This window comes from Pseudophryne corroboree, chromosome 1 (assembly GCF_028390025.1).
Source record: "Pseudophryne corroboree isolate aPseCor3 chromosome 1, aPseCor3.hap2, whole genome shotgun sequence".
NCBI lineage: Eukaryota > Metazoa > Chordata > Amphibia > Anura > Myobatrachidae > Pseudophryne > Pseudophryne corroboree.
Window position 1 is genome coordinate 1,145,392,207 of NC_086444.1, and position 25,193 is coordinate 1,145,417,399.

Below are 25,193 nucleotides of genomic sequence, written 5' to 3' on the forward strand. Positions count from 1 at the left end.
GTGACAGGAGCATACGCATGATGTGAGGAGGGGAATGGAGGCAGCATGAAGTCACATACTAAGAGTTATATAGTGGAAGGAGCAGGATCCCCAACAGCACAGAGTGATGGGTCAGTGAGGACAGGGCTGCATGTGACAGTGTCAGTGACATGATGTGAGCAGATGAATGGTGGCAGCAGAGAGTCGCAGACTGAGTTATATGGTGGAAGGAGCAGGGTCCTTTTTATAGGGACAGTGATATAATGGCCCTCATTCCGAGTTGATCGGTCGCAAGGCGAATTTAGCAGAGTTACACACGCTAAGCCGCCGCCTACTGGGAGTGAATCTTAGCTTCTTAAAATTGCGACCGATGTATTCGCAATATTGCGATTACTAACTACTTAGCAGTTTCAGAGTAGCTCCAGACTTACTCTGCCTGTGCGATCAGTTCAGTGCTTGTCGTTCCTGGTTGACGTCACAAACACACCCAGCGTTCGCCCAGGCACTCCCACCGTTTCTCCGGCCACTCCTGCGTTTTTTCCGGAAACGGTAGCGTTTTCAGCCACACGCCCCTGAAACGCCGTGTTTCCGCCCAGTAACACCCATTTCCTGTCAATCACATTACGATCGCCGGAGCGAGGAAAAAGCCGTGAGTAAAAATACTTTCTTCATAGTAAAGTTACTTGGCGCAGTCGCAGTGCGAACTTTGCGCATGCGTACTAAGCGGATTTTCACTGCGATGCGATGAAAAAGAACGAGCGAACAACTCGGAATGAGGGCCCATGTTAGGAGGGGTATGGAGGCAGCACATAGCCACAGACTGAGAGATATATAAGGGAAGGAGCAGGTTTCCCCAGCAACATATAGCATATACCAGGGGAGGAGTGATGTGTTACAGAGGACAGGGCTGCATATGACAGTGGCAGTACATAATGGTGGCATTACTAACACTACACATAAAGTATACCAAGGGAGGAGTGATGTGTTACAGAGGACAGGGCTGCATATGACAGTGGCAGTACATAATGGTGGCATTACTAACACTACACATAAAGTATACCAGGGGAGGAGTGATGTGTTACAGAGGACAGGGCTGCATATGACAGTGGCAGTACATAATGGTGGCATTACTAACACTACACATAGAGTATACAAGGGGAGGAGTGATGTGTTACAGAGGACAGGGCTGCATATGACAGTGGCAGTACATAATGGTGGCATTACTAACACTACACATAGAGTATACCAGGGGAGGAGTGATGTGTTACAGAGGACTGGGCTGCATATGACAGTGGCAGTACATAATGGTGGCATTACTAACACTACACATAGAGTATACCAGGGGAGGAGTGATGTGTTACAGAGGACAGGGCTGCATATGACAGTGGCAGTACATAATGGTGGCATTACTAACACTACACATAGAGTATACCAGGGGAGGAGTGATGTGTTACAGAGGACAGGGCTGCATATGACAGTGGCAGTACATAATGGTGGCATTACTAACACTACACATAAAATAGGAGTTGATTTGATAAGAGAAACACATTCTGACATAGTGCAAGGAGTAACATACACATACAATCTCACCGTAACAGAACTTTAGAAGTTTCACATCATATTGCAGATTGCAAAAAAAAAAAAGTAGACTGTGTGAATGGTATACCATATACACGTGCTCTAATACAAATTGTGGTCTAACCAACTAACTCACATAGCTACAGGGGCGGATTGGAATGGAAAACCAGCCCGGGAAATTTATGGAAGCAGACCCATGGGGGTGCAATCTGACGAGGGGGGTTCCCTTCTCATAGATCCTGATTGTACGGAATTGCGGACTTCCTTGCGTCTTTGGCTGCAGACCGGGGGCAGATTGGGAAGTAAAAGTGGCCCTGTAAAATTCTGTAGAAGTGGCCCAACATGGGCAGCAGAAGGGGTATAACATACATCACTGGATGGCAGAGTCGCTGTACTGCAGAGATGGAATAACAGAATGACTGAGGACAATGCAGTGTACTGAGTGCAGTGGGCTGCCTGTCATGTGGGGGGTGGGGTCACATGACAACACACAAACCAGAACCCGCAGACATGTCAGCCTACCAGGAATCTTCCTGGTGAGCCCTATGGACAATCCGCCCCTGCGTAGCTATATCAGGACTGTACTACAGGTTGAGTATCCCATATCCAAATATTCCGAAATACGGAATATTCCGAAATACGGACTTTTTTGAGTGAGAGTGAAATAATGAAACCTTTGTTTTTTTGATGGCTCAATGTACACAAACTTTGTTTAATACACAGTTATTAAAAATATTGTATTAAATGACCTTCAGGCTGTGTGTATAAGGTGTATATGAAACATAAATTAATTCTGTGCTTAGATTTAGGTCCCATCACCATGATATCTCATTATGGTATGCAATTATTCCAAAATACGGAAAACTCCGATATCCAAAATACCTCTGGTCCCAAGCATTTTGGATAAGGGATACTCAACCCTATTACCAAACCCTTTATTGCAAAGAAGAAAGAGAGCACAATGCCAGAAGGGCAGGTGTACCCTCTCTGTTGTCTGAGGTAACTAAAATGGCCACTCTAGCCTCGTACAGCAACAATGAAACACAATGACTGCTGAAAGCAAGATGAAACCTTGCACTTACCCTGACTTTTAACAGTGTTCAAAGCATGTCTCATCACTGTGCAGCGAATATAAAGGATTAACGCTGCATACAAAAATCGTGAAGTGAACGTTGCTGTGTACAAGTCCATTTGTTTATATAGCGACTCATATTTATGTACTGAGCATGCCCACCATTATTGCAGTACAATGTCAGTCATTTCTGGGCAGTTGTGGGCTAGCAAAGATTGATAACAGGAAGAGCACGTTCAAATAATTACAACATATTATACAAGGACACATCCAAATAAAACCCTTTCTGGCAGATTTCAGGTGCATCGATGGAGATGATGATGAGGACAATGACTAATGCGCCCATCTAGATTGGCTTATAATGTATTGACCCTTCCACATACAGTATTAAATCATTAGCAGCCATATTACATGAAGAGCAGTCATCTACTTGAAGTACTCAATTGACATTTCCATATGTACTACTGTAGGAGTTTTCCCCTTTCATTTTTAGATGGGAAAACAGCAGATTTATATTTAAATTTGTGTTTAATTCCTTTTAATATTGAAAATGCAACTCTAGCATTTATTAATACCCCAATAATATATCCTCTCTTGCTTATTACATTGTTTTACGCCATAGAAATTAGGTATGTGTTAAACTGGATTTCAAGTGCGAGTGATCTATTAATTTCATCCCACAAAGTAACAACATATAATTCCTAGTAATTTATGTGACGCTATAAAACAAATATAGTATTTTGGTCATCGTTTCTAGATTTGTAGACATGACAAAAGCAGATCCATGATGCTTTGCGGCAAGCACACAAAGACATTTCCTTAATAAGTTTGCCATATTTTTGTTGCTCCCCAAATCAATCCTGCTGCCTGAGGTAGCATATTTATTCCACAGTCTAGAGTACGGTGACAAGGCACTGAGAAACACTGTGCACAGCTGGTATCACTGCATTTACTGTGCAAATTATACAGCAAATACAGAACTAGTTATTTTATGTAAACCCACCATTCCCCAATCACATGGTTAGAGTCCAGAGCAGACTGAGGGGCAGATGTATTAACCTGGAGAAGGCATAAGGAAGTGATAAACCAGTGATATGTGCAAGGTGATAAAGGCACCAGCCAATCGGCTTCAATGTGTAAATGAACAGTTAGGATCTGATTGGCTGGTGCCTTTATCCCCTTGCACATATCACTGGTTTATCACTTCCTTATGTCCTCTCCAGGTTAATACATCTGCCCTATACTGTCCTATGTAACGCGGCCTGAATCAGGATAATGATCACCTGATAGACATCGATTTTACAGGCTTCAGATATTGTGCTTCTGCAGGAGACTGTGACCCTAATTTAACATTACATTTCTGTGGTAGACCTGTAGATAGATAGATAGATAGATAGATAGATAGATAGATAGATAGATAGATAGCCTTACAGTAAGTTATCACTAGTACTGTACATACAGTTTACATATTAAATAGCAAAATTGGGAGAAAAATACATTTCATTCACAATGCACCAAAATCCATCCCAATTACCCCCCTGTAGTCACTATTTAAAATGTCCATGGCATGACCGAAATAATGTACCGTAACTTTATTTTTAGGATCAGTTATTAAATCTTCGGAAGCTCATGCAAAATTAATGGAACATCCAGACAAGACACCTTAAGCAGTAACAGCGGCAGCCCTTGCTGTCCATGCCTTCTCCACCTGCCACTTCTTAAAATACATTTAAAAAATAAAATGCATTGGTATTTGAGTGGATTTTTTTTAAGCCATTTAAATTAGCGGAGAGGCAGTGTAGGAGAGCTCCGGCAGAGGTTCTGCAGCGTACCTCCCCACCATCACAACTGCCCCAATTCATTTTAGTGACTGTCCCAGAATGAATGGTGGCGCCGATGTTTTCCGCATAGTGTGGGTCTTCTTAGGGAAGCGATTGGTGGGAGCGGTCTGACGCTTCAGAAGATCCTGAAGTATGGGGCACATGCCAATGTGATTTGGCTACGCCCACCCTTTTTTGTGGGTGCACCCATGACGATTTGCACGATTCTGGCACTTGCATCATCTGGGGTGCTCCTAATTGGGCCGAGTACAGAATGGGGGTGTTTGCGCAATTGTTACACACACAGCAGGGGTCACACCGCTGCAGAAGATGACCAGCCCATCGGGGGCCGATGAAGGAGACACAGCTTCAGAAGGTGAACAATTAAGGATAAATTAAGCTAATTGGAAACTTCCAATTGGGAGCGGGGAGGTGGGGGGGAGGAAGGGGGGGCGGGGGATTTCGGTGCCACAGGGGTTCCAGAGCAAGTCCTGATGATTTTACCTAAAAATAACGATTTTAGGAAAAATCAGACATGCTCTGGGGGTGCGTATATTACCATTGCTAACCATTCCGCATACCAGGCTCGGATATGGGCAGAAATAGGCAATTTTACCTTGCGCCGTTTTCAATCATAAATGCCACTCATTTTGCTGCCGCCACTGTCCGGATTCACACATATATAATGCTGGGAGGTACAGTATAGTTAAACATATGAAGCAAATACTAATATACAGACCTTTTTACAGTGCTGGCATCTCAGCAGATCAGCAATTCTGTTCAAAAATGAGTAAATGGATATTTGGTCTACAAATGCACAGTATGCACTACAATTATTTACTTTCCTTATTGGGCAGCAAACATTTATCTCGAGAAACAGCCTCCTCATTATTTTTCCCCCCACAATGAATCTCCCTGCATTGGCGAGAGTTAGTGATGTTTCAGCTGCATCCATCACGTCGTACTGTATGATTAATCCGCATAATGGATTCTGCAAGCATCGTACCGCTATGACATCTGATAAATATCAGACCGTTTTATTTACTGTATGTGTCTGCGTTCACAGTGCACTTAGGGCACATCACACATTGAGATAAACACAAATGCTGGAACCAGCAGTATTTTTAAAGAGGCCAGTGAAAACGTGCCTATATTAACGGCATGCGGTTATGTTACCGGCGCTTGGGATCCTGGCAGTCAGCATGCCGATGCCGGGATACTGAACGCTAAAAATGATGACTATCATACCCAACCCATATTAACATCATAGCACTGGCTCAATGCAGGGGCAGAACACGGCACTGCCAAAACCGATGGAAAAATATGGAATAAGGACAGGCAATGCTGCTCCAGCTGGGAACAGTGGGCAGTACTTTGCCTTTCCCCAATACAAACTTTGGGTAGGGGCTATCGTTGCCACTGTAGCCTCCTGTGCACCTCAACTCTGTATTGCCATGCTTCCCTCACCTCCAGGACCTACAGTATATCGGCCACAGTCCTGGGAGTTCCAGCACTGCGCTCCACCATGGCACTCTGCTTTTCACTGCAAGTTATTCTCTTCTGGGAGCAGAGCTGTGGACTCTAGGGCCTAATTCAGACCTGATCGCAGCAGCAAAATTGTTCTCTAATGGGAAAAACCATGTGCACTGCAGGTGGGGCAGATGTAACATGTGCAAAGAGCTCTAGATTTGGGTGGGGTGAGTTTAAACTGAAATCTAAATAGCAGTGTAAAAATAAAGCAGCCAGTATTTACCCTGCACAGAAACACTATAACCCACCCAAATCTAAGTCTCTCTGCACATGTTACATCTGCCTCCCCTGCAGTGCACATGGGTTTTCCCATTAGAGAACAATTTTGCTGCTGCGATCAGGTCTGAATTACGCCCTAAGGCAGACTATGTAACGGTGGTAGTTCTGCCACCGGCTCTCTGCAAGCTGTGCATGTAAAACCAGTGTTACTCAATGAACCGTAATAAAATTAAACTGCATTACTAAAACTGCGAGCAACTATAAAACGTCTAAAAGCCATATCTATCTGCCACCATCTGACAGCCATAGGATTCAGTAAGCTAATAATGTTCCGAGTTTTCCGGCAGGACAGACCATGTTTTATGGTGCTCCATATTTATTTGTATTTTGGTATTTAGGGGCTTGGACTTGGTCCTTGCTTGGAATTCAATATGCACGGTCAGAACGAACCTCTGCATGAAACCTTTCTGTACCGCTCCTCACAAGTAGAACATTTTCTTCTGCTCCCATTCAGAGACACGGAGAACAGACACTGCAGCAGGTTGGGGGCACAACTGATATTTCAGGATGCTACAAAAGAAACCTTTCCACAAGACATGCCTTTGTGCTTTTATGGCCTTATGCAAAGGTCTTTCTCCAATGAGTATAGCATGGAAATCTCTCTATGTTTTCTCACTGTTGTAGCGATTCTGCAAACATTTGTTTTAAGGACTATTTTATAAAAATGTAAGGAGAGCAGGGTTGATAGGAAACCCAAAAAGTTAGCAATTGGGCAAAACCATGTTGCACTGCAGGTGGGGCAGATGTAACATGTGCAGAGAGAGTAAAGGGCCCTACACATTGTGCGATCCGCCACCGAGCTGCCCAACGGCAGGGGGGGGGGAGGGGGGGGGGGGGGTAGTGATGGGAGGAGTGAAGTTTCTTCACTCCCTCCATCACCCGGCTCCACAGAAGTGCAGGCAAATATGGACGAGATCGTCCATATTGGCCTGCATGCACAGGCGACAGGGCACCAGCGATTAACGAGCGCGGGGCCGCGCATCGTTCACCACTGGTGCCTCCACACTCAAAGATTTGAACGGTATCTCGTTCATTAATGAACGAGATCGTTCATATCTTTGAGTATTATCGCCCAGTATGTAGGGCCTATTAGATTTGGGTGGGTTATATTATTTTTGCACATGGAAAATACTGGCTGCTTAATTTCTACACTGCAATTTAGATTTCAGTTTGAAAACACCCCACCCAAATCTAAATCTCTCTGCACATGTTACATCGGCCCCACCTGCAGTGCAACATGGTTTTGCCCAATTGCTAACTTTTTTGGTTTGCTAACACACCTAAATAAGGCTCGTTGCCAGCCCGTTCTCCTTTACCGACAGCAAAAAATTTGATATTTTTACTGTCAGTAAAGGTGCTGAATGCTGACACTATTGAGGCCAAACTAGGACAGACAGATTTGTCTGTAGGTAGGTGGGTGTCCTGTGTCATGCCCTAAGAACAGAGGAGATGGATTGAATGCAGACCTCCCCACACAGCAGGTCGGAATCTCATCATCACCGATCACTTCTCTGCATGAGCAAGGAAGGCGTGGGGTCGTACAAGCCGGTTCCATTCAGTGGGAGGAAAAATAAGAATTTACTTACCGATAATTCTATTTCTCGGAGTCCGTAGTGGATGCTGGGGTTCCTGAAAGGACCATGGGGAATAGCGGCTCCGCAGGAGACAGGGCACAAAAAGTAAAGCTTTTGGATCAGGTGGTGTGCACTGGCTCCTCCCCCTATGACCCTCCTCCAAGCCTCAGTTAGGATACTGTGCCCGGACGAGCGTACACAATAAGGAAGGATTTTGAATCCCGGGTAAGACTCATACCAGCCACACCAATCACACTGTACAACCTGTGATCTGAACCCAGTTAACAGTATGATAACAGCGGAGCCTCTGAAAGATGGCTCACAACAATAATAACCCGATTTTTTGTAACTATGTACAAGTAATGCAGATAATCCGCACTTGGGATGGGCGCCCAGCATCCACTACGGACTCCGAGAAATAGAATTATCGGTAAGTAAATTCTTATTTTCTCTATCGTCCTAGTGGATGCTGGGGTTCCTGAAAGGACCATGGGGATTATACCAAAGCTCCCAAACGGGCGGGAGAGTGCGGATGACTCTGCAGCACCGAATGAGAGAACTCCAGGTCCTCCTCAGCCAGGGTATCAAATTTGTAGAATTTTGCAAACGTGTTTGCCCCTGACCAAGTAGCAGCTCGGCAAAGTTGTAATGCCGAGACCCCTCGGGCAGCCGCCCAAGATGAGCCCACCTTCCTTGTGGAATGGGCATTTACATATTTTGGCTGTGGCAGGCCTGCCACAGAATGTGCAAGCTGAATTGTATTACACATCCAACTAGCAATAGTCTGCTTAGAAGCAAGAGCACCCAGTTTGTTGGGTGCATACAGGATAACAGCAAGTCAGTTTTCCTGACTCCAGCCGTCCTGGAACCTATACTTTCAGGGCCCTGACAACATCCAGCAACTTGGAGTCCTCCAAGTCCCTAGTAGGCGCAAGGCACCACAATAAGCTGGTTCAGGTGAAACACTGACACCAACTTAGGGAGAGAACTGGGGACGAGTCCGCAGCTCTGCCCTGTCCGAATGGACAAACAGATATGGGCTTTTTTGAGAAAAAAAACACCAATTTGACACTCGCCTGGCCCAGGCCAGGGCCAAGAGCATGGTCACTTTTCATGTGAGATGCTTCAAATCCACAGATTTGACTGGTTTTAAACCAATGTGATTTGAGGAATCCCAGAACTACGTTGAGATCCCACAGTGCCACTGGAGGCACAAAAGGGGGTTGTATATGCAATACTCCCTTGACAAACTTCTGGACTTCAGGAACTGAAGCCAATTCTTTCTGGAAGAAAATCGACAGGGCCGAAATTTGAACCTTAATGGGCCCCAATTTGAGGCCCATAGACACTCCTGTTTGCAGGAAATGCAGGAATCGACCGAGTTGAAATTTCTTCGTGGGGCCTTCCTGGCCTCACACCACGCAACATATTTTCGCCACATGTGGTGATAATGTTGTGCGGTCACCTCCTTCCTGGCTTTGACCAGGGTAGGAATGACCTCTTCCGGAATGCCTTTTTCCCTTAGGATCCGGCGTTCCACCGCCATGCCGTCAAACGCAGCTGCGGTAAGTCTTGGAACAGACATGGTACTTGCTGAAGCAAGTCCCTTCTTAGCGGCAGAGGCCATAAGTCCTCTGTGAGCATCTCTTGAAGTTCCGGGTACCAAGTCCTTCTTGGCCAATCCGGAGCCATGAGTATAGTTCTTACTCCTCTACGTCTTATAATTCTCAGTACCTTAGGTATGAGAAGCAGAGTAGGGAACACATACACCGACTGGTACACCCACGGTGTTACCAGAACGTCCACAGCTATTGCCTGAGGGTCTCTTGACCTGGCGCAATACCTGTCCCGTTTTTTGTTCAGACGGGACGCCATCATGTCCACCTTGGTATTTCCCAACGGTTCACAATCATGTGGAAAAACTTCCCGATGAAGTTTCCACTCTCCCGGGTGGAGGTCGTGCCTGCTGAGGAAGTCTGCTTCCCAGTTTCCACTCCCGGAATGAAACACTGCTGACAGTGCTATCACATGATTTTCCGCCCAGCGAAAAGTCCTTGCAGTTTTTGCCATTGCCCTCCTGCTTCTTGTGCCGCCCTGTCTGTTTACGTGGGCGACTGCCGTGATGTTTTTCCCACTGGATCAATACCGGCTGACCTTGAAGCAGAGGTCTTGCTAAGCTTAGAGCATTATAAATTTACCCTTAGCTCCAGTATATTTATGTGGAGAAAAGTCTCCAGACTTGATCACACTCCCTGGAAATTTTTTCCTTGTGTGACTGCTCCCCAGCCTCTCGGGCTGGCCTCCGTGGTCACCAGCATCCAATCCTGAATGCCGAATCTGCGGCCCTCTAGAAGATGAGCACTCTGTAACCACCACAGGAGAGACACCCTTGTCCTTGGATATAGGGTTATCCGCTGATGCATCTGAAGATGCGATCCGGACCATTTGTCCAGCAGATCCCACTGAAAAGTTCTTGCGTGAAATCTGCCGAATGGAATTGCTTCGTAGGAAGCCACCATTTTTACCAGGACCCTTGTGCAATGATGCACTGACACTTTTCCTGGTTTTAGGAGGTTCTTGACTAGCTCGGATAACTCCCTGGCTTTCTCTTCCGGGAGAAACACCTTTTTCTGGACTGTGTCCAGAATCATCCCTAGGCACAGCAGACGTGTCGTCAGGATCAGCTGCGATTTTGGAATATTTAGAATCCACCCGTGCTGTTGTAGCAGTATCCGAGATAGTGCTACTCCGACCTCCAACTGTTCCCTGGACTTTGCCCTTATCAGGAGATCGTCCAAGTAAGGGGTAATTTAAGACGCCTTTTCTTCGAAGAAGAATCATCATTTCGGCCATTACCTTGGTAAAGACCCGGGGTGCCGTGGACAATCCAAACGGCAGCGTCTGAAACTGATAGTGACAGTTCTATACCACGAACCTGAGGTACCCTTAGTGAGAAGGGCAAATTTGGGACATGGAGGTAAGCATCCCTGATGTCCCGGGACACTATATAGTCCCCTTCTTCCTGGTTCGTTATCACTGCTCTGAGTGACTCCCTCTTGCTTTGAACCTTTGTAAGTGTTCACATTTTTTAGATTTAGAATAGGTCTCACCTAGCCTTCTGGCTTCAGTACCACAATATAGTGTGGAATAATACCCCTTTCCTTGTTGTAGGAGGGGTAATTTGATTATCACCTGCTGGGAATACAGCTTGTGAATTTTTTTCCATACTGCCTCCTTGTCGGAGGGAGACCTTGGTAAAGCAGACTTCAGGAGCCTGCGAGGGGGAAACGTTTCGACATTCCAATCTGTACCCCTGGGATACTACTTGTAGGATCCAAGGGTCCTGTACGGTCCCAGCGTCATGCTGAGAGCTTGGCAGAAGCGGTGGAAGGCTTCTGTTCCTGGGAATGGGCTGCCTGCTGCAGTCTTCTTCCCTTTCCTCTATCCCTGGGCAAATATGACTCTTATAGGGACGAAAGGACTGAGGCTGAAAAGACGGTGTCTTTTTCTGCAGAGATGTGACTTAGGGTAAAAACGGTGGATTTTCCAGCAGTTGCCGTGGCCACCAGGTCCGATGGACCGACCCCAAATAACTCCTCTTCCTTTATACGGCAATATTCTGGCAGATATGGACATCGCACTTACTCTTGATGCCAGAGTGCAAATATCCCTCTGTGCATCTCGCATATATAGAAATGCATCCTTTAAATGCTCTATAGTCAATAAAATACTGTCCCTGTCAAGGGTATCAATATTTTTAGTCAGGGAATCCGACCAAGCCACCCCAGCTCTGCACATCCAGGCTGAGGCGATCGCTGGTCGCAGTATAACACCAGTATGTGTGTATATACTTTTATATGATATTTTCCAGCCTCCTGTCAACTGGTTCCTTGAGGACGGCCCTATCTATAGACGGTACCGCCACTTGTTTTGATAAGCGTGTGAGCGCCTTATCCACCCTAAGGGGTGTTTCCCAACGCGCCCTAACTTCTGGCGGGGAAGGGTATACCGCCAATAATTTTCTATCGGGGGGAACCCACGCATCATTACACACTTCATTTAATTTATCTGATTCAGGAAAAACTACAGGTAGTTTTTTCACATCCCACATAATACCCTCTTTTGTGGTACTTGTAGTATCAGAAATATGTAACCCCTCCTTCATTGCCCTTAACGTGTGGCCCTAATAAGGAATACGTTTGTTTATTCACCGTCGACACTGGATTCAGTGTCCGTGTCTGTGTCTGTGTCGACCGACTAAGGTAAACGGGCGTTTTAAAACCCCTGACGGTGTTTTTGAGACGTCTGGACCGGTACTAATTGTTTGTCGGCCGTCTCATGTCGTCAACCGACCTTGCAGCGTGTTGACATTATCACGTAATTCCCTAAATAAGCCATCCATTCCGGTGTCGACTCCCTAGAGAGTGACATCACCATTACAGGCAATTGCTCCGCCTCCTCACCAACATCGTCCTCATACATGTCGACACACACGTACCGACACACAGCACACACACAGGGAATGCTCTGATAGAGGACAGGACCCACTAGCCCTTTGGAGAGACAGAGGGAGAGTTTGCCAGCACACACCAAAAAACGCTATAATTATATAGGGACAACCTTATATAAGTGTTTTCCCTTATAGCATCTTTTTATATATTTCTAACGCCAAATTAGTGCCCCCCCTCTCTGTTTTAACCCTGTTTCTGTAGTGCAGTGCAGGGGAGAGCCTGGGAGCCTTCCCTCCAGCCTTTCTGTGAGGGAAAATGGCGCTGTGTGCTGAGGAGATAGGCCCCGCCCCTTTTTCGGCGGACTCGTCTCCCGCTCTTCAACGGATTCTGGCAGGGGTTAAATATCTCCATATAGCCCCCGGAGGCTATATGTGAGGTATTTTTTGCCAAAAAATAGGTTTACATTGCCTCCCAGGGCGCCCCCCTCCCAGCGCCCTGCACCCTCAGTGACTGCCGTGTGAAGTGTGCTGAGAGCAATGGCGCACAGCTGCAGTGCTGTGCGCTACCTTAAGAAGACTGAGGAGTCTTCTGCCGCCGATTCTGGACCTTCTTCTCTTTTCAGCATCTGCAAGGGGGCCGGCGGCGAGGCTCCGGTGACCATCCAGGCTGTACCTGTGATCGTCCCTCTGGAGCTATTGTCCAGTAGCCAAAGAAGCCAATCCATCCTGCACGCAGGTGAGTTCACTTCTTCTCCCCTAAGTCCCTCGTTGCAGTGATCCTGTTGCCAGCAGGACTCACTGTAAAATAAAAAACCTAAGCTAAACTTTTCTAAGCAGCTCTTTAGGAGAGCCACCTAGATTGCACCCTTCTCGGCCGGGCACAAAAATCTAACTGAGGCTTGGAGGAGGGTCATAGGGGGAGGAGCCAGTGCACACCACCTGATCCTAAAGCTTTACTTTTTGTGCCCTGTCTCCTGCGGAGCCGCTATTCCCCATGGTCCTTTCAGGAACCCCAGCATCCACTAGGACGATAGAGAAATAACAGTTCTGAGAGTTTGCGGAGAGGGAAATTGCTGCTTGTAAAGCTCTTCATAAGTCCTGAGCAGTTTCAGAAGTGTAGTGTGCATTTTTGTGTGACATGACACACACAACTATGGAGCACTGGTTTCCTGAAGCCATTTTCTTGCTGGTGCTAAAAACTGCCGCTACGTTATAAATAGCTTTCAGAAAAAAATTAATATAGTCTTGCGGTACCATCACCCCCAAAAACAAGTTACTTCCTAGAGGGCAGAAATCTGAAATTCAGTATCCTAGCAACCTACATTACTGCTGGTCACCTTCGGAGTGTAAGTGCTACTGTGTATGTCTGTGGCATCACATTTTGCCATTAATCTACTCAAGGACACCACCGAACGTACTGGAATCCTGCTCCATGTACCATTGTGCTCCTGCTCGATACCAGATTGATTGTGAGATCAGATGTAACCACAACTAAAACAGTCTTGCTCAATGGAAAAAAAAAAAACAAAACATGTAAATGTTTAAAAGAAGAAAAAAAAGAATCTGTGCAAGCTTATAGCTGCATGGTTGGTGGGATGACTTTCCACTGCAGGTAAGCGTCACTGTGATGAACGCGGTTACATTTCTCTTAACCAGAGTCAAAAAGACCGAAAAATGCTGGTCCACTTTACTGTGCTTGGGTCCAAGTTGGCTATACCAATGGTATCACACAGCCTAGAAAAGTACAACCACAGGCGTGTGCTCAGGGGGTGCTAGGTGTGCCCAGGCACACCCTAATGTTGGACACCAGCTCCTTTATTATTAGCAAAATTCTTGGTGCTGTTGAATTGAGATGAGCTGCCAGTGTCATTGAGTGATCACTGTGGAGTAAGGTAAGTGGGGGAGTTAGGGGGAATAATGAGAAACAGAATAACAAGGGAGGCAATTGGGGGGACAAGATATAGGGGGAGATTGTGTGGTGCATAATGATGAGAAAGAGGAATGATGACGTGAGAATAGCACTAGATATACCTCCTAGGTGCTGCTAGAGACTCCTCTCCGGAGGTGCAGTTTATCCCTTGTTTACAACAAGGCAGCAGGGGCGGTCCCCATGGGAGCCTACATCACCAGCATGGGGGGCACTGTGGCGTAATGTGAATTGGGGTTTGTGTGTGGCATAATGTGAATTGGGGTTTCTGAGTGGCATAATGTGAACTGGGGTTTCTCTGTGGCATAATGTGAACTAGGGTTGCTGTGTGGCATAATATGAATTGGGGTTTCTGTGTGGCATAATGTGAATTGGGGTTGCTGTGTGGCATACTGTGAATTGGGGTTTCTCTGTGTGGCATGATGTGAATTGAGGTTTCTGTGTGGAATAATGTGAATTGGGGTTTCTGTGTGGCATAATGTGAACTGGGGTTTCTCTGTGGCGTAATGTGAACTGGGGTTTCTATGTGGCATAATGTGAATTGAGGTTTGTGTGTGGCATAATGTGAATTGGGGTTTGTGTGTGGCATAATGTGAATTGGGGTTTCTGTGTGGCATAATGTGAATTGGGGTTTCTGTGTGGCATAATGTGAATTGGGGTTTCTGTGTGGCATTAAGTGAATTGAGGTTTCTGTGTGGCATAATGTGAATTGGTGGTACCACAGTGTGTTTAATACATTTGCGATGCTGGGAGCAATTACACAGTACACTTTAGAATAATTGCTGTGTGCTCTGCACTGTCTCATCTGTGTAACAGGGTCCCCATAGTAATGGAGGTGTATTGCTGTGCATGTGTGACCTCCAACCCAATACGCCTCCTGCGCACCTTACTGCACGATCGTCTTCCTCTGCCCCCCGGATAGATAGGCCGGGCCCCTGAGTGTCTCCTAGAGAGACTGTGCAACAGACATACCAGTGCCACATGTAACAGGGGCTGTGCCACTGTACAGCACCATGCCACCACCGCTGGCTGCACTACAAATCATACTGCCGCCACTGAATGTACCTGCAGGTGCAGACTACAAACGCTGCACGCCACCCGTATTAACCCTCCCCTGGCTGGATCTCTCTGCCATTGCAAGTTCCTGCATTAACCCTGTGTCATCTCACTTTCTGCTATTCTACCTTGCTAATTAACCAATCCCTGGTTAAGCTATTCATTGTGTGAACTTGCCCACCACTGACACCTATCCACATAGGTTTTACCAACAATAATATGACCAGCATATCTTATTGTCACATTTATTGATAGGGGCTCCCACAAGTTAGTTGCCCTGTGGACCCACAAACCTTAATACAAATAACTCAAAGATGACAAGCCGACATCAGACACGTTTCAAACTGTGAAGAATCTATTTACTCATCTCTTCCGGCATTAGTTACGGCTACGCCTGCTATTAAAGTGGCCATCCTACAGTAACAATTAATTGTTCACTATTTCACAAAGCTTCCAAGCTGCAACGTCTCCTGCTTACTGCTGCTCAGACAAAGTTGCAAGACTGAAGTAAATGATATGAAACTGGACAACTGTGAGCTTTTGTGACCATTGTAAGCTGGTATGTCTCCACGTACATTCACTTCAAGCACTACAGTCCTTATAGTATATGGTTAACAAAATTGGCCATAATGTCATTGGGTATAGGGGGTCATTCCGAGTTGTTCGCTCGCTAGCAGATTTTAGCAGACGCTAGGCCGCCGCCCTCTGGGAGTGTATCTTAGCTTAGCAGAATAGCGAACGAAAGATTAGCAGAATTGTGAATAAATAATTCTTAGCAGTTTCTGAGTAGCTCGAGACTTGCTCCTACACTGCGATCAGCTCAGCGCGTTTCGTTCCTGGTTTGACGTCACAAACACGCCCTTCGTTCGGCCAGCCACTCCCCCGTTTCTCCAGACACTCCTGCATTTTATCCTGGCACGCCTGCGTTTTTCCGCACACTCCCAGAAAACGGTCAGTTTCCGCCCAGAAACACCCATTTCCTGTCAAATACACTCCGATCACTTCAACGATGAAAATTCTTCGTTCGGACGTGAGTAAATCTACTAAGTTTTGTGCTAAAATACTTTAGCGCATGCGCACTGCGTACCATGCGCATGCGCATTTTTGCCTTAATCGCTCCGTTGCGAAAATCGGCAAAGAGTGAACATCTCGGAATGACCCCCGTGGATCATTGGATCGACCTTTTCTGGGTGAACAGTCACTAGGTCGACCACTTCTGGTCGACATGCACTAAGTAAACACCTGGAAAAGGTTAACATGGACTGAAGGTCGACACAGAAAAAGGTTGACGTGGACTAAAGGTCTACACATAAAAAGGGCGACATGGACTGAAGATTGACATGAAAAGGGTCAACACAGAAAAGGGTCGACGTAAGTTGTTTTGGCTGTTTTTGGTCTCATTTACTCCGTAAATCAGTGGGAACCAAAATTAGCGCACCGCTCCGCTCACCATGCTGCAGACATGGTTACTATTCCCAATAGAAGTCCACGTGGATTATAAGGTATGAAAAAGTTTAAAAATGAAGAAAAAAATTGAAAAACTCAACCGTCGACCTAATGCATGTCGACCAATAGTGGTTGACCTAAAACCACATACCAATGTAATTATACATATTTCTCTTTGGTAAATATTAACCTAAATACAAAAAGTATGAGAAGCAGTGGGGATTACTAGAGTTTCCCAGGTTTACAAAATACAATTTATCGGACATGTTTAATACATTAAAGGACACTGACATTTACAGCCCCAGACACACAGTACAGCTACATACCTCACTGACATCTACAGCCCCGGACACTCAGTACAGCTACATACCTCACTGAAATCTACAGCCCCGGACACACAGTACAGCTATATACCTCACTGACATCTACAGCCCCGGACACACAGTACAGCTACATACCTCACTGACATCTACAGCCCCGGACACACAGTACAGCTACATACCTCACTGACATCTACAGCCCCGGACACACAGTACAGCTACATACCTCACTGACATCTACAGCCCCGGACACACAGTACAGCTACATACCTCACTGACATCTACAGCCCCGGACACACAGTACAGCTACATACCTCACTGACATCTACAGCCCCGGACACACAGTACAGCTACAAACCTCACTGACATCTACAGCCCCGGACACACAGTACAGCTACATACCTCACTGACATCTACAGCCCCGGACACGCAGTACAGCTACATACCTCACTGCCATACATACCTCACTGACATCTACAGCCCCAGACACACAGTACAGCTACATACCTCACTGACATCTACAGCCCCGGACACACAGTACAGCTACATACCTCACTGAAATCTACAGCCCCGGACACACAGTACAGCTATATACCTCACTGACATCTACAGCCCCGGACACACAGTACAGCTACATACCTCACTGACATCTACAGCCCCGGACACACAGTACAGCTACATACCTCACTGACATCTACAGCCCCGGACACACAGTACAGCTACATACCTCACTGACATCTACAGCCCCGGACACACAGTACAGCTACATACCTCACTGACATCTACAGCCCCGGACACACAGTACAGCTACATACCTCACTGACATCTACAGCCCCGGACACACAGTACAGCTACATACCTCACTGACATCTACAGCCCCGGACACGCAGTACAGCTACATACCTCACTGCCATACATACCTCACTGACATCTACAGCCCCGGACATACAGTACAGCTACATACCTCACTGACATCTACAGCCCCAGACACACAGTACAGCTACATACCTCACTGACATCTACAGCCCCAGACACACAGTACAGCTACATACCTCACTGCCATCTACAGCCCCGGACACACAATACAGCTACATACCTCACTGACATCTACAGCCCCGGACACACAGTACAGCTACATACCTCACTGACATCTACAGCCCCGGACACACAGTACAGCTACATACCTCACTGACATCTACAGCCCCGGACACACAGTACAGCTACATACCTCACTGCCATCTACAGCCCCGGATACACAATACAGCTACATACCTCACTGACATCTACAGCCCCGGACACACAGTACAGCTACATACCTCACTGAGATCTACAGCCCCGGACACACAGTACAGCTACATACCTCACTGACATCTACAGCCCCGGACACACAGTACAGCTACATACCTCACTGACATCTACAGCCCCGGACACACAGTACAGCTACATACCTCACTGACATCTACAGCCCCGGGCACACAGTACAGCTACATACCTCACTGACATCTACAGCCCCGGACACGCAGTACAGCTACATACCTCACTGACATCTACAGCCCCAGACACAGTACAGCTACATACCTCACTGACATCTACAGCCCCGGGCACACAGTACAGCTACATACCTCACTGACATCTACAGCCCCGGACACGCAGTACAGCTACATACCTCACTGCCATACATACCTCACTGACATCTACAGCCCCGGACATACAGTACAGCTACATACCTCACTGCCATACGTACCTCACTGACATCTACAGCCCCGGACATACAGTACAGCTACATACCTCACTGACATCTACAGCCCCAGACACACAGTACAGCTACATACCTCACTGACATCTACAGCCCCGGACACACAGTACAGCTACATACCTCACTGATATCAACAGCCCCGGACACACAGTACAGCTACATACCTCACTGACATCTACAGCCCCGGACACACAGTACAGCTACATACCTCACTGACATCTACAGCCCCAGACACAGTACAGCTACATACCTCACTGACATCTACAGCCCCAGACACACAGTAAGCTACATACCTCACTGACATCTACAGCCCCGGACACACAGTACAGCTACATACCTCACTGACATCTACAGCCCCGGACACAGTACAGCTACATACCTCACTGACATCTACAGCCCCGGACACACAGTACAGCTACATACCTCACTGATATCTACAGCCCCGGACACACAGTACAGCTACATACCTCACTGACATCTACAGCCCCAGACACACAGTACAGCTACATACCTCACTGACATCTATAGCCCCGGACACACAGTACAGCTACATACCTCACTGACATCTACAGCCCCAGACACACAGTACAGCTACATACCTCACTGACATCAACAGCCCCGGACACACAGTACAGCTACATACCTCACTGACATCTACAGCCCCAGACACAGTACAGCTACATAACTCACTGACATCTACAGCCCCAGACACACAGTAAGCTACATACCTCACTGACATCTACAGCCCCAGACACACAGTACAGCTACATACCTCACTGACATCTACAGCCCCGGACACACAGTACAGCTACATACCTCACTGATATCAACAGCCCCGGACACACAGTACAGCTACATACCTCACTGACATCTACAGCCCCGGACACACAGTACAGCTACATACCTCACTGACATCTACAGCCCCAGACACAGTACAGCTACATACCTCACTGACATCTACAGCCCCAGACACACAGTAAGCTACATACCTCACTGACATCTACAGCCCCGGACACACAGTACAGCTACATACCTCACTGACATCTACAGCCCCGGACACAGTACAGCTACGTACCTCACTGACATCTACAGCCCCGGACACACAGTACAGCTACATACCTCACTGATATCTACAGCCCCGGACACACAGTACAGCTACATACCTCACTGACATCTACAGCCCCAGACACACAGTACAGCTACATACCTCACTGACATCTATAGCCCCGGACACACAGTACAGCTACATACCTCACTGACATCTACAACCCCGGACACACAGTACAGCTACATACCTCACTGACATCTACAGCCCCGGACACGCAGTACAGCTACATACCTCACTGCCATCTACAGCCCCGGACACAGTACAGCTACATACCTCACTGACATCTACAGCCCCAGACACACAGTACAGCTACATACCTCACTGACATCTACAGCCCCAGACACAGTACAGCTACATACCTCACTGCCATCTACAGCCCCGGACACAGTACAGCTACATACCTCACTGACATCAACAGCCTCAGACACAGTACAGCTACATACCTCACTGACATCTACAGCCCCAGACACACAGTACAGCTACATACCTCACTGACATCTACAGCCCCGGACACACAGTACACCTACATACCTCACTGACATCTACAGCCCCGGACACAGTACAGCTACATACCTCACTGACATCTACAGCCCCGGACACACAGTACAGCTACATACCTCACTGACATCTACAGCCCCGGACACACAGTACAGCTACATACCTCACTGACATCTACAGCCCCGGACACACAGTACAGCTACATACCTCACTGACATCTACAGCCCCGGACACACAGTACAGCTACATACCTCACTGACATCTACAGCCCCGGACACACAGTACAGCTACATACCTCACTGCCATCTACAGCCCCAGACACACAGTACAGCTACATACCTCACTGACATCTAAAGCCCCGGACACACAGTACAGCTACATACCTCACTGACATCTACAGCCCCGGACACAAAGTACAGCTACATACCTCACTGACATCTACAGCCCCGGACACACAGTACAGCTACATACCTCACTGACATCTACAGCCCCGGACACGCAGTACAGCTACATACCTCACTGACATCTACAGCCCCAGACACAGTACAGCTACATACCTCACTGACATCTACAGCCCCAGACACAGTACAGCTACATACCTCACTGACATCTGCAGCCCCAGGCACAGTACAGCTACATACCTCACTGACATCTACAGCCCCAGACACACAGTACAGCTACATACCTCACTGACATCTACAGCCCCGGACACACAGTACAGCTACATACCTCACTGACATCTACAGCCCCGGACACACAGTACAGCTACATACCTCACTGACATCTACAGCCCCGGACACACAGTACACCTACATATCTCACTGACATCTACAGCCCCGGACACACAGTACAGCTACATACCTCACTGACATCTACAGCCCCGGACACACAGTACAGCTACATACCTCACTGACATCTACAGCCCCGGACACGCAGTACAGCTACATACCTCACTGCCATACATACCTCACTGACATCTACAGCCCCGGACATACAGTACAGCTACATACCTCACTGACATCTACAGCCCCAGACACACAGTACAGCTACATACCTCACTGACATCTACAGCCCCAGACACACAGTACAGCTACATACCTCACTGCCATCTACAGCCCCGGACACACAATACAGCTACATACCTCACTGACATCTACAGCCCCGGACACACAGTACAGCTACATACCTCACTGACATCTACAGCCCCGGACACACAGTACAGCTACATACCTCACTGACATCTACAGCCCCGGACACACAGTACAGCTACATACCTCACTGCCATCTACAGCCCCGGATACACAATACAGCTACATACCTCACTGACATCTACAGCCCCGGACACACAGTACAGCTACATACCTCACTGAGATCTACAGCCCCGGACACACAGTACAGCTACATACCTCACTGACATCTACAGCCCCGGACACACAGTACAGCTACATACCTCACTGACATCTACAGCCCCGGACACACAGTACAGCTACATACCTCACTGACATCTACAGCCCCGGGCACACAGTACAGCTACATACCTCACTGACATCTACAGCCCCGGACACGCAGTACAGCTACATACCTCACTGACATCTACAGCCCCAGACACAGTACAGCTACATACCTCACTGACATCTACAGCCCCGGGCACACAGTACAGCTACATACCTCACTGACATCTACAGCCCCGGACACGCAGTACAGCTACATACCTCACTGCCATACATACCTCACTGACATCTACAGCCCCGGACATACAGTACAGCTACATACCTCACTGCCATACGTACCTCACTGACATCTACAGCCCCGGACATACAGTACAGCTACATACCTCACTGACATCTACAGCCCCAGACACACAGTACAGCTACATACCTCACTGACATCTACAGCCCCGGACACACAGTACAGCTACATACCTCACTGATATCAACAGCCCCGGACACACAGTACAGCTACATACCTCACTGACATCTACAGCCCCGGACACACAGTACAGCTACATACCTCACTGACATCTACAGCCCCAGACACAGTACAGCTACATACCTCACTGACATCTACAGCCCCAGACACACAGTAAGCTACATACCTCACTGACATCTACAGCCCCGGACACACAGTACAGCTACATACCTCACTGACATCTACAGCCCCGGACACAGTACAGCTACATACCTCACTGACATCTACAGCCCCGGACACACAGTACAGCTACATACCTCACTGATATCTACAGCCCCGGACACACAGTACAGCTACATACCTCACTGACATCTACAGCCCCAGACACACAGTACAGCTACATACCTCACTGACATCTATAGCCCCGGACACACAGTACAGCTACATACCTCACTGACATCTACAGCCCCAGACACACAGTACAGCTACATACCTCACTGACATCAACAGCCCCGGACACACAGTACAGCTACATACCTCACTGACATCTACAGCCCCAGACACAGTACAGCTACATACCTCACTGACATCTACAGCCCCAGACACACAGTAAGCTACATACCTCACTGACATCTACAGCCCCAGACACACAGTACAGCTACATACCTCACTGACATCTACAGCCCCGGACACACAGTACAGCTACATACCTCACTGATATCAACAGCCCCGGACACACAGTACAGCTACATACCTCACTGACATCTACAGCCCCGGACACACAGTACAGCTACATACCTCACTGACATCTACAGCCCCAGACACAGTACAGCTACATACCTCACTGACATCTACAGCCCCAGACACACAGTAAGCTACATACCTCACTGACATCTACAGCCCCGGACACACAGTACAGCTACATACCTCACTGACATCTACAGCCCCGGACACAGTACAGCTACATACCTCACTGACATCTACAGCCCCGGACACACAGTACAGCTACATACCTCACTGATATCTACAGCCCCGGACACACAGTACAGCTACATACCTCACTGACATCTACAGCCCCAGACACACAGTACAGCTACATACCTCACTGACATCTATAGCCCCGGACACACAGTACAGCTACATACCTCACTGACATCTACAACCCCGGACACACAGTACAGCTACATACCTCACTGACATCTACAGCCCCGGACACGCAGTACAGCTACATACCTCACTGCCATCTACAGCCCCGGACACAGTACAGCTACATACCTCACTGACATCTACAGCCCCAGACACACAGTACAGCTACATACCTCACTGACATCTACAGCCCCAGACACAGTACAGCTACATACCTCACTGCCATCTACAGCCCCGGACACAGTACAGCTACATACCTCACTGACATCAACAGCCTCAGACACAGTACAGCTACATACCTCACTGACATCTACAGCCCCAGACACACAGTACAGCTACATACCTCACTGACATCTACAGCCCCGGACACACAGTACACCTACATACCTCACTGACATCTACAGCCCCGGACACAGTACAGCTACATACCTCACTGACATCTACAGCCCCGGACACACAGTACAGCTACATACCTCACTGACATCTACAGCCCCGGACACACAGTACAGCTACATACCTCACTGACATCTACAGCCCCGGACACACAGTACAGCTACATACCTCACTGACATCTACAGCCCCGGACACACAGTACAGCTACATACCTCACTGACATCTACAGCCCCGGACACACAGTACAGCTACATACCTCACTGCCATCTACAGCCCCAGACACACAGTACAGCTACATACCTCACTGACATCTAAAGCCCCGGACACACAGTACAGCTACATACCTCACTGACATCTACAGCCCCGGACACAAAGTACAGCTACATACCTCACTGACATCTACAGCCCCGGACACACAGTACAGCTACATACCTCACTGACATCTACAGCCCCGGACACGCAGTACAGCTACATACCTCACTGACATCTACAGCCCCAGACACAGTACAGCTACATACCTCACTGACATCTACAGCCCCAGACACAGTACAGCTACATACCTCACTGACATCTGCAGCCCCAGGCACAGTACAGCTACATACCTCACTGACATCTACAGCCCCAGACACACAGTACAGCTACATACCTCACTGACATCTACAGCCCCGGACACACAGTACAGCTACATACCTCACTGACATCTACAGCCCCGGACACACAGTACAGTTACATACCTCACTGACATCTACAGCCCCAGACACACAGTACAGCTACATACCTCACTGACATCTACAGCCCCAGACACACAGTACAGCTACATACCTCACTGACATCAACAGCCTCAGACACAGTACAGCTACATACCTCACTGCCATCTACAACCCCAGACACACAGTACAGCTACATACCTCACTGCCATCTACAACCCCAGACACACAGTACAGCTACATACCTCACTGACATCTACAGCCCCGGACACACAGTACAGCTACATACCTCACTGACATCTGCAGCCCCAGACACACAGTACAGCTACATACCTCACTGACATCTACAGCCCCAGACACACAGTACAGCTACATACCTCACTGACATCTACAGCCCCGGACACACAGTACAGCTACATACCTCACTGACATCTGCAGCCCCAGACACACAGTACAGCTACATACCTCACTGACATCTACAACCCCGGACACGCAGTACAGCTACATACCTCACTGACATCTACAGGCGCGGACACACAATACAGCTACATACCTCACTGACATCTACAGCCCCAGACACAGTACAGATACATACCTCACTGACATCTACAGCCCCGGACACACAGTACAGCTACATACCTCACTG

The 25,193-nt window shown here is 47.7% G+C and overlaps 1 protein-coding gene across 1 annotated transcript in view; it reads right to left on the reverse strand.

Moving 5' to 3' along the window:
• Positions 1-25,193, reverse strand: part of RGS12 (regulator of G protein signaling 12) — a 418,735-nt gene that overhangs the window by 223,464 nt on the left and 170,078 nt on the right. The window lies entirely within an intron of this gene.